The sequence below is a fragment of the Schistocerca cancellata genome, chromosome 3 (genome assembly GCF_023864275.1).
Source record: "Schistocerca cancellata isolate TAMUIC-IGC-003103 chromosome 3, iqSchCanc2.1, whole genome shotgun sequence".
In the NCBI taxonomy this organism is placed as follows: domain Eukaryota; kingdom Metazoa; phylum Arthropoda; class Insecta; order Orthoptera; family Acrididae; genus Schistocerca; species Schistocerca cancellata.
In genome coordinates this window covers 125,443,242-125,454,594 of record NC_064628.1, presented here as the reverse complement: position 1 = coordinate 125,454,594, position 11,353 = coordinate 125,443,242, and the positions used below count along the sequence as shown (strand labels likewise).

General features: G+C 43.0%; 1 long non-coding RNA gene across 1 annotated transcript; it reads right to left on the bottom strand.

The window, feature by feature from the left end:
• Nucleotides 1-332: 332 nt before the first annotated feature.
• Nucleotides 333-10,183, bottom strand: LOC126174738 (uncharacterized). The gene is made up of 3 exons (XR_007535481.1): nt 10,111-10,183; nt 2,667-2,818; nt 333-2,118 (listed from the first exon to the last, which is right to left on the bottom strand). It is a non-coding gene; the product is annotated as an uncharacterized LOC126174738 (long non-coding RNA).
• Nucleotides 10,184-11,353: the final 1,170 nt, after the last annotated feature.

The window sequence follows — 11,353 nt, the reverse complement described above, 5'->3', positions numbered from 1 at the left end:
TTCGCTGTCTCTTGCACATTTATCGTAAAATACTTAATCTTAAAGATGTATTTTGCGTATTAACTGGCGAATATACTCGAGGTTTATGAAGAATATTCCAGGTGAGCTTAGCGCCACACCTCAAAGCCACAAATAAAGGCAGAGAAGTAATCTCTAGTTTGCAGTATTCGATAGTAAGAAGAATTTTTAATCGGAGAGCTTGGCTGGGCGCATGAAGGCCGCCTTGTCTGGCGGCGAGCGCTTCTATGCGTCCTTAGTGCTACACTGCGAGGTGGGGAGAACACGAATCGTTCGTTTTTCTACCGCTAGATGCCGCGTCGACTGTGATGGCGACAGACTAGTTGTGAGAGAGTACGGCTGTCGTGAAAGGGAAACACATCTGGCGCGCTTGTGGAGCGCTTTTTTCTCGAAAGATGCGGTGCGTGTGTTCAGTGTTCGTCTGTGGTAACTGTGTTCCACGAAAAGGATGGCTGTTTCCTGCAAAGTTTCGCAGAAGTAAGTAAAAAATCTGTACTTCATTGTGGCTAGCTGCGCCTCTCACAAGACGATAGTCGTTCAAGGACTCTTTTGTGCGCAGTATCTTGCGCTGTTTGAGTGAATTGTGTGTGTGTCCATCGTGAAGGATGAGTGACAACGCAGGTATATTTCTCTAATCAGTGTTGTGTACAAAACGATTGGAAAATAAACCTATTAAGGGTGATTTTGTGGATGAGAGAAAGCAGAATGATACAGTTTATTTCTTTCCGCAACTGAGCAGGGAATTATGTACGAGACACAGTGTCTTTTAGCTCCAGTACATACTTAACCATTTCTTCACGGCTGTGCAGAATGATTTCGAGATTAGTCTGTCATGTAATAACTAGTGTTCAGAACACTGTCTATAATTTCTTGTTTAATTACTTTTTCAAAGTTCTTCAACACTTTTTTATTGCCTTGATTTCTACTGATGTCACCAGTGAAGCAACATTAGCAACCTCAAATCATTTGTTGTAGACAGAAAACACCTTCTGGTCTTCTTTCAGTAGAGATATTCATCGTTAAAATAAGTTTCGATGCTGAACTGAAGCTCCCTGCGCCAACCATCTGGTGTAAGTGTTCTTTGCGTGTGAGTAGTGGCTATACCCCTCGTGTGCTTCTAGCCAGCAGATAATTTGCTTCGCGATGGTTGGCAGCGCCTGAGGCGAGCCTGACACTCGTATGAATGGCAACAGTGGCTGGGTGTGCGAACAGGCAAGCCCGCAGTGCTGCGAGGCTACGGCGTCATAGCTGTTGCGCCGTTGGCCGCTTTCGCTCGTCGCTCGCTCTCCTTGACCTGGTCGGTAGACACGACCTGCCGCAACAATGCCTGCCTTGCGGTCTTCTCCGCTGTGTGGAGGTGTGTTCCAGTGCTGCCAAGTCACTCGGCTGTTGCTGGCTGCCTGCTGCACAGTGCACAGCCAGCTTGCAGGCGCTCTGAGACTGTGAGCTTAGGGTGGCTGCCCTGTTTGTCTGCCTCAAGGGTTTCAACAATTTACCAGGCAATTTCATTTCTTTAGCACTTTTAACCAGCAGTGATTTACTTTTGATCATTGTCAAAACATGTGACAAGTTGCTTCATTGCCTCTTCCTCTCTTTGCTTCTCCTTGTATTTACTTACAAATAACCTTTTGCACTATAGTGATGACTGCAGTATATTTCAGCCCATTTTGTGTCATTTAACAACCTCACAATTGTTGCAATATGAAATGGTATCTATAACTGCTGTTCACTCTGATGCACTCAGCATGCATCTTCCCAAGAATATTCCGCCACCTGTTTCATGTTCACTTGATCACTCAATTAAGACAATCTCCATAATTAACAGCATCAGAAAACAGTCTGTGTCATTTCATCACAATATCTGGACGATCAATTAGTCACAGTTCAGTCGCCCTTACTTCACCATGGAATATATTATCTCTATATTTCTGCGTGTTCTCTCGATAAATCTCTCTTCAGATATAACAGAAACGTTATACAGTTTGCTCATCTTCACCATAAAAGAGCAGTTTGTTTATGGAACTTTTCCTCCGAGCTGGGGTGTCTCAATTGGTGTTCCTTCATTAGCGGATTCATAAATATACAAAGACGAGATGTAACCTGAAAATTAAAAAAAATAGCTCTATGTTAGTACATTTATTGTTATTGTAGTGAAAAACAATACAGTAACACAAAAAGGCATAAAATATTACTAGAAATGATATTTTATCTTACCTGGAAATACCTTTTCCTATGTCTTACATTTCGAAAAACACGTCAGATAAACAGCTATATATATCTCTGGTGTGATGCTGATAGCACTATCACATTTTCTGCGTTTTTGTTGTGCAGTGCTAATCATTATAACCGTAAAGACGATATCGAACTGTGGATGTCGAGACCTAGAAATGTTATCTCACTAATGTTTGTTTACAACCAAGTAATCTGAGTGATTTCTCGCGTGGCTAACTGTATTATTAAAATAAGAGACTCGGCTGCAGCGGCAGTTGCCCGAACGCGAATGCAGGCGGCAGCGTCCAAATGCTTGTGTGGCCCGTCTAGACAGGGCTAACCAAGGCCAGAAACAAGTTTGGGAGGAGAGGGCGCGCCAACGCTCGGTTCGGGGCCGCCGCAGACGCAGCCACGTCCTTGTAGCGCTGGTTACTGACCTGCGCAATGTGTCCATGGTTGAGCCCCGCCGCGTTGCCAAGCGACCACTGTGCGGCGCTGCCGGCTCTGTGGCCGTGCATTGAGTTCTGATGACGTGAGCTGCCTCTAACCCAGGGTGTCACGTTAGCTGACCTGAATCAGCTTGGAAGCACTGTTCAAGATAAAATTATCACGAATTTTGTGAATTAAGATTTCATTCCACACTAATACTAATCTGATAGGTATTTTTGTTTGAAAACCAAGAAAAATAGAATTTCTGGGATATTAGGAAGCAGACTGCCAGTGCTTTTACTGTTGTGTTTCAGACAAAAGCATGAAGGAAAGTCTTTTTGCAGTTTGAGTCATATTATAAAAGACCATTGATGGGCTAAAAATTTACGTTTTATGGTCATTTTGCACTTCTTGGCCAAATGTTACTACAATTTATTTATCCTAACTGAGACCAATAACCTTATGAAAACTACATATTATTAAAATTTAGATTCAACAAAATATGGCTACACAGATAATTTATTATGAGAATTGTATCACACTTTTAAAATACATATTTGCTGAAAATATCATTTTATTAAGAGTTTTACGATACATGGCAATGGAAGAAGATCAAATATCATTTATATCACTCTAGGACGCACAGAGGGTACTACCATGTAGAGAGAAGAAATTTGATAATGTCATTTACTGTACACTTTGTAATTAAAAAGGATGTGTATCTTTTTCTTATGATGTCACAGACGTCCAATAATATGTAAATTATGGCAATATTTTAATTTCATAAGAACATGTTGTACAGAATTACAACATCTAGAGATGATACTTGTTTCAAAACAAAGTTTTGTTTCAAAGATAAAGTAATTAAATCACCAAAAGTCTGTGAAAGATGTTTGTTAAGGAATATAAATTAATGCACTGGAACTTCACTAATAATAAACTACAGATTTGACCACATTTCATCAATAAGCAGCAGATTAAAACAATGTTGTCAGTCTTGTGACACTTTAGGAGCGATTTATGTTGTGCTATAGGCTGAAAAACAATGTAATCTCTTCTTGCTTAACTGATTCATTCGATTTATCTGTATTATCTAAGGAATTTGTTTTCACTGAAACAAAACTCCTAAGTTAGTAAGTGTTCTATTTTATAAGGTGGAATATTGTGTTGTACAATAGCTCTGTGATTAGTGTATCACTATTCTAAACAGTAACCATCTGCAGAAGTAAGACACAACTGCACTTCAGGCTAAGTAAATTTTTTCATCTTAGTGCAGAATCTGACACTTCCCAGACCTCAGCAATACATGTGGAAAGCGTATATTACTCTTACAGATGGTCGTTCTCTGACTAATCCTTGTCACCAAAATTTTAGAAGCATTGAATGATTCCAACTATTAAAACTGATAACTGAAGGGAAGAAAGAAAAAGCACAGCTTTTCTTTACTTCCAACACTTGTGCATTAAAACAATGAAAAGTGTGCTACGAAATGTATGTTTCAGTGGTAGTGAAGATTCAGAGTTTCACCTGAATATCAAATTGAGTATCTCTTAGCTTAAATGCAAAAATAATAAATGAATCAATTTTAAATGACACAAATAATACATGAGTTACTTGTAAATGGTATCTCACAAGCATATTGGGGACCTGGTCAATTAAAATAGACACTGGCGTTGTTAATGTTATATAGTCAATGAGGTAAATCACAATTTAATATAGATTCAGCAAGTGTTTGAATGTTCAACTGTTCTGCCACGCTGGTTTTCTGGCAGTGAATGTCTAGATACTTCTAAATAAATATGATGAAAGCGTTACATGTGAATGTTGAGAAGCTTCAGTCTCTTTATTAACTGAAATGATGGTACAAATTGTATTATAGTCTTATTTCTAGGTTGCAATGAATATAATGGAAGTCATTGGATAGCTTGTGTATGTTGGCAAATTACCATCGCAGTTGTGATGCAGTACAGAAAAATGCATTAAGAAGTCACCTATTACTGCGGTAGCAGTAAGTGATTCGTTTGTCACGAGACATACTGTACAGAAAAGTGAAGTAAAATTGCAAATATTATTCACTTTAGAGGTGTAAACGTTTCCAGGTAGAGCACAAATTTGTCAGGTTCACACGGCATAAAAGCAATATTTCATCTAATGCGGCTGGTTGGATAGCAGAAATATTCCGTCATGGTGATTTTAGATATGTTTTCAAGCTGTCACAAGCAGAGGATAGATGTTTCAGGAAATTCATCTCAAAAGGTTGCATTAGTACAATTTATTTACCACCTGTTTCAGTCAAAGACCACCGTTAGGTACGAAAAATTGGGCAATGAGTGACATATAATTCGTCTTGGCCAATTTTTGGTACCAGATGATGGTCTTAGGCTGAAACCGCTAGTGAATAAAATGTTGTAATGTAGCCCTGTGTCATTAGTTTCCTGGAACATCAAAAGGAGTATAGCAGCAAATGCATTAAAAAGACTCCTGTCATTATCCTGTTTCTCTATTTGGGAGAATTATAATCTACAATTTTACTGGTGAGAACGTGATGTAGTATCCACTGTCTTTGGACCTTTTTAATGCCATGCAACTAAAGTGGTACCAACAATCCTAATGGAATAAGGCGATAATAGCTATCATAGTTTGTGCCCAGATAGATGTCTGATACTGTCATCCATTGTATAGCATGTATTATACTGACAGAGATTACCACTGAACGCAGGGAAGGAAGAGAAAACTAATATTGCGTGCACTGATGTACAAAAGCTTTCTAATTGGAAAGGATTCTCAAGCTGCGAATTGAAAGTAAAACAGTCCAATACCAGCTAGGCTGGGGACAGTTGTTGATCCACGAGGAAGATTTAGAATAAATAGTGTGGCAATATGGTGTTCTGTTCTGGTATTAAGAGACTTCAGCCAAACAGAAGCAGGTTACACTTTCACGTTCTACCAGTCGAGAAGTTAGAGGACACTCAAGAAAACAACTACATAGCTAGTAATTCCAACTAATTTGATATTAGACCAGTTCATAATCTATGATAAATTTCGTCAGTGAGTGGCCATAATAATGAAATTTGGGAAGTACATCCAGACTGTGAGGCAGGTTTGCTAACTTGTGTCATGCAGGAAATGCTAATAGAAACTGAATTCATCTACAGGTCGCTTCATGCTAAATCAGGACTAAAGAAGGTGGAAGTGCTTCACTGCCCTGTTGAGAGAGGCAGTGCAGTCACACTGATGGACAAGAATCAGAAAGGGAGCAGACCATGTTCTTGCTGGAGGAACTATCATGGTATTCTTCTCACTCTGCATAGGGAAACAAAGGGAAATTACGATGACAGGCGTTGCCTTAACTAGATCAACGTTATGAAGTATTCATGCTGCTTGTGGACTCTAGAGAAGGTAACTGAGAATAGAACACTGGCAGATGAGACAAAGTTGTCTTAAAAATGTTGCAGACGAAATTAGAAAAGGGATTACCAAACAAAACAATAAAATTTGGGTTCTACTTGCGTTATAGACAGAGGAAAATTGTAGTCGAGGTCAGCCTAGTAAAATAATATGATAATTCAGAACCAAGCTCCTTAAAAATGTGAAAGAGTTGGGATAAAGGAAACAGATGAATAAGTTACTGGACGGAACGACTGAAGGATCCACTTATATTCGGCAGCATGTTACAGCCCATAACTGCACCAGATTTTATTATGTAACCTTGTCCTCATCATTAAATAGCAAATAATGGAGCTATTTAACAGTCACAGGTGGAGGCGTGTTATTCACATTCCAAAACGATTTGGTACGAGTTTTCTCCTTAGCCACTGCTGAAGCATATCTCCGAACATTGGCGATCAGTATGTAGCTTATATACTAATACGGCAAAGGACGCGACAATTCAAGACAATGTCGAATGGCACGTGAGAGAAAATTTTCTTGTATGTTGATACCCTTCAAGAATGGAGGGAAAGACGAAGAACATGATGCCAAGGTGAGCTATGAATACATGGAGATTGTCATAGCCAAAGACAGTACGAAACAGACGCCAGTGGAGTCGATCTGGAAAAAACCTGTGGGATGCTGCAGCGCCAACAACTGAACGATGACACAGATCGCAGCTGGATAATATACATGGTGTGTGAACTGGGCAGTAGACAAGCAGATCTTCCTGAGAACTGCTTCTTTTTGTCTAGTATACAGAACAGGAATACTATCTAAATGTAAGCTAGGTCATAGTTCAGTTGTTGGTGCTGTAGTATTCCAAAGATTTTTCTAGACTGAGTCCACATTTTACGCTTGCGACCTGGGTGATTGTTCAGTGTATCCTCTGTTGTGTAACAGGATTAAAAGCCCTCTATCAGAACAGAATTTCCTTTGAACAAGCTGCGAAGGAAACTAGGAGGTATCTGGAAATAGATTAAAGATTAGGGAGAAGAAATGAAAAGGTTTAAGGTTTGCCGATGACATTCTAATTCTGTTAGAGATGGACGAGGACTTGGAAGGTCGGTTGAACGGACTGGATAGTGCCTAGCTGTAAGATGATCATCGACAAAAATCAAAAAAAGGGCGAGGGAATGTAATTCAGATGATGCTAGGATTAGACCAGTAAGTGAGGCACTTGCAAGTCTCAGATGAGTTTTGTAATTTAGGCAGCAAAATAAACGACGAATTTAAATGTTAGGAAATCTTTTCAGCAAGTATTTGCCTGGAGTGTCGCCTTGTACAGAACTCTAAGTGGACCACGGAAAGTACAGACAATAACAAAATTAAAGTTTCTGAAACATGCTGAAGATTAGAAAGTTGATTCAATAACTAACGAGGATGTAATGAATCGAATTGTGCAGAACATAAATTTGTGGCACAAGTTGGCTCAAAGAAGGGACTGGTTGGTAGGACACATCCTCAGGTATTGAGTAACCCTAAATTTGGTAACAAGAGGAAGTGAAGGGGGTCAAGGTTGTGGAGGGAGATGTAGGCTTAGTACAGTAAGCAATTCGAAATGCCTGTACAGGTTGCGTGCACTCGTTATGCAAAGAGGAACTCTAGACATGTAGTGAGCTGCATCAAAGCAGTATTTGGAGTGAATAACTGCCCGCATCTCGTGGTCGTGCGGTAGCGTTCTCGCTTCCCACGTCCGGGTTCGATTCCCGGCGGGATCAGGGATTTTCTCTGCCTCGTGATGGCTGGGTGTTGTGTGCTGTCCTTAGGTTAGTTAGGTTTAAGTAGTTCTAAGTTCTAGGGGACTGATGACCATAGATGTTAAGTCCCATAGTGCTCAGAGCCATTTGAACCATTTGAGTGAATAACTCAGCAACAATACAGTCACAGCACCAACGATCGAACCACGACCTGGACAGCACGTGGACAGTATACATGGGCTTTGGCGGTGGACACACAGATGCTTCTAAGAATTTTCATACCTATTGGTTTGCTTCCGCGGCAGGTGTAATTTCCAATGACGGAAATAAAAGTAAGCTTCGAGACTGATATTAGAATTCAGAGTAAAAGGATATCAGTGATGATTTGGTGATGACATCGCTTCCTCAGTAAAAATGAAAGTTTACAGGATCTGTTGAATGGAACAATACAGAATATGGATTAAGTGTAAACCGGAAGCAAGGCAAAGGTAATGAGATGTAGCAGAAGTTAAAAAAAAAGCAAGAAACTTAATATAAAACTTTGGGATGGGGGGGGGGGGGGGAGAATCACGGAGTAGGCGAAGTTAAGGATTCTGCTACATCGGAAGCAAAATTACCAATGACAGACAAAGCAAGGAAGACACAAAAAGCAGACTAGCACTGCCAAAAACGGAATTTCTGTCCAATAGAAGTCTACTAGTATCGAACATAGCCGTTAATTTGACGAAGAAATATCTGAGAATGTACGTTTAGACTACAACATTGTGTGCTAGTGAAACATGGACTGTGAGAAAACGGGGATAGAAGAGAATCCAGACATCGGAGATGGAGAGCTGACGAGGTTCTCCGCAGAATCAGCGAACAACATAACATTTGGAAAACACTGACAAGAAGAACGGACAGCACATGTCTTACATCAGGGAATAACCTCCATGATAGTAGAAGGAGCTGAAGATAAAAACTGTAGCAGAAGACAGAGATTTCAAAACATCCAACAAATAATTGAGGCTGTAGAGTGGAAGCGCTAGTCTGAGATGAAGAGGTTAGTGCAGAATAGGCGTCACACCAGTCAGAAGACTGATGATTCCAAAAAAACATACTTTCCATCTGCGACACAGGTGATAGTTCACTGGATTTTCCGTCGCCTAGCAAGAGGTTGACAGCCTATGCCAATGACAACAGCTCATTCATCAGAAACAGCGATTGCAAATCATTGTAAATGTGAACCATTTTAGGTGAGGCTTTACCTTGACTGTTATTGATATCGAATGAAACAACAAATTTCCTGTTACCAGTCACTGTTTATCCTGACGCGTTTCGAAGGTTTAAACCTCCATCATCAGGTGGATTTACATTTGTTAGTATGACGTGTGTGTTGATTTCGGGTTACCCTGTGGCACCGTCTACAGTGGTCGTGGGCTCCTTTCTCTGTCCTAATACATCACATGTAAACCGTCATATTTTGTAAACAAAGATGGTCGCAAAGATCTTGGTTTACGAAATATGATTCTTTACGAGAAAGAAAGGAGCCTGTGACCACTGGAAGTACCACAAGGTACCCCAAAACCGTAACACAACACAGACATGTGACATACTAACACATGTAAATCCACCTGACTATAGAGGTTTATACGTTCGAAATGCGTCGTGGATATAAACAAACAGTGACCGATAACAGCAAACTTGTTTATTTAAAATGCAGATAAGCAGATCTTTTGAGGGAGTGAAAACACACATTTTCTTGGACGCAATCACATGATCGTTAGATGGTGTCGAGCAACAATCGCTATCATCAGAATAACTGAAACAGACTGATGGTGGTGTCCAAGTAATGAGATTCTGACAAAGCATTATTTAGCGACCCTCATGACGATGCTTCAAAAATTCTGATTACGGCCAATGGTGACCGGTGCTGCTAAATTTTTTTGTGACTGCGTCAAAGGAAATGAAAAAGAAAAATCAGCAACTGTCCCCGAAAAAATATAATTTTTCTACAAACATGGAAATGAGTGTAACAGTATTGACGAGTGGAGAGATGAGTGAATGGCTTTTTGGAGAAGGCAGAAGCAGCGCGATAGGAAAGTTGCGGCGTAAGCTCCTGAGGACATCGGCCTGTCAGATGCGGCCTGTCAGATGCGGCCTACAGTTGCGGATGTAGCGATGAAATTATCAGATGGACGGCTGTCGACGCGCAGGGCATTGGCGTGGCAGGGTGCGGCAGCCTCGCCCCTCGGTCAAGCACAGCAAGCGATCGACGCCACCCACGGCCAGCAGCCGGCACCCCCGCCGCTCGCGCCTGCGCCTTAAGGTAGACCTTACTCACCCCAGGGTGGCTGCTTTTCGGAGACGACGTCCTCGGCCGGCGGGTCGCGGCGCGTCGCCCGCCGCCATCTTCGCGCTCGGCTCTCTCCCTCCCCCTGCGGCCCCCGCCCCTGCCCCCCTCGCCGGGCGCCCCTCCCGCGGACCCCCCCACCAGGCGCGGCGGGCGGTTTTCGGCTTTGTGCTGGCGGCGTGGCGGCGGCGCTGCTGCGGGGTCAACGGCCGGCCCCAGACGGCGCGGCGTAGCGCGTCAACCCACCTGACGTTGGCCGAGGTTAGTGCGCGCCCGCGCGCCCGCCGACCTTCGGCGCGTTCGTTGCCTTCGCCACGGCCCGCCCTGGCAGGCCTGCGAAAAAACGACCAGCCAGAAGCTCCAGACGTCTGCGCCTGGCGCGCCCTCCCTAGTTTGCACGCCTGGCTCCAGCTGCCGTGCCGCCACCGCCGCCGCAGCTTGCGTGCCGATTCTTTTCCACCTCTTCCCTTCCCTTCCCGTCCCTCTTCCTCACGCGCTCGCTGCCCCGGCCCGGCGTCTCGGCCTTTTTATTATTTTTCGCGGTCCGTCGCACAAAGGGCCCGGTTGTGCGTATCGCGCCGGCGGTCCTCGCTGAACGGTTTGCCCGCAGCATTGTTCGCGGCCGGTCACCGCTGGAACTCTCCTCGCCATCTGTCGACCGCCGTCTCCTTTGTCTCCGTTTCCTCTTCTCGTTTTCACTCGGTGCACGATTCGAGCGCAATATAATTTTTGTTGGCCTAGGCCACGTACAGCGGACCTGCGCAGAATACGCTCTCTCGTCACGGCAAACAGAACGCCTGAGATTACTGACCGTACTCTTTCACAGCTTCCAGAAGCTTTCTTTATCTTCGTCTGCGGTTTCTCAGTCGCTCTGAGTGCGCGAGACAGCTTTCGTGCATTGTACCGGACCCACATATTAATCATTTCGCCTTGCCAATCACTGACGGGAACAAAGAAAAACTAACGTCGCTCGCCGGCCGGTGTGGCCGTGCGGTTCTAGGCGCTTCAGTCTGGAACCGCGTGACCGCTACGGTCGCTGGTTCGAATCCTGCCTCGGACATGGATGTGTGTGATGTCGTTAGGTTAGTTACGTTTAAGTAGTTCTAAGTTCTAGGGGACTGATGACCTCAGATGTTAAATCCCATAGTGCCCAGAGCCAATTGAACCATTTTTGAACTAACGTCGCTCACTCTCAGTGCGAATTGTGTTTTATCTTTTCTTCACTACACTTACA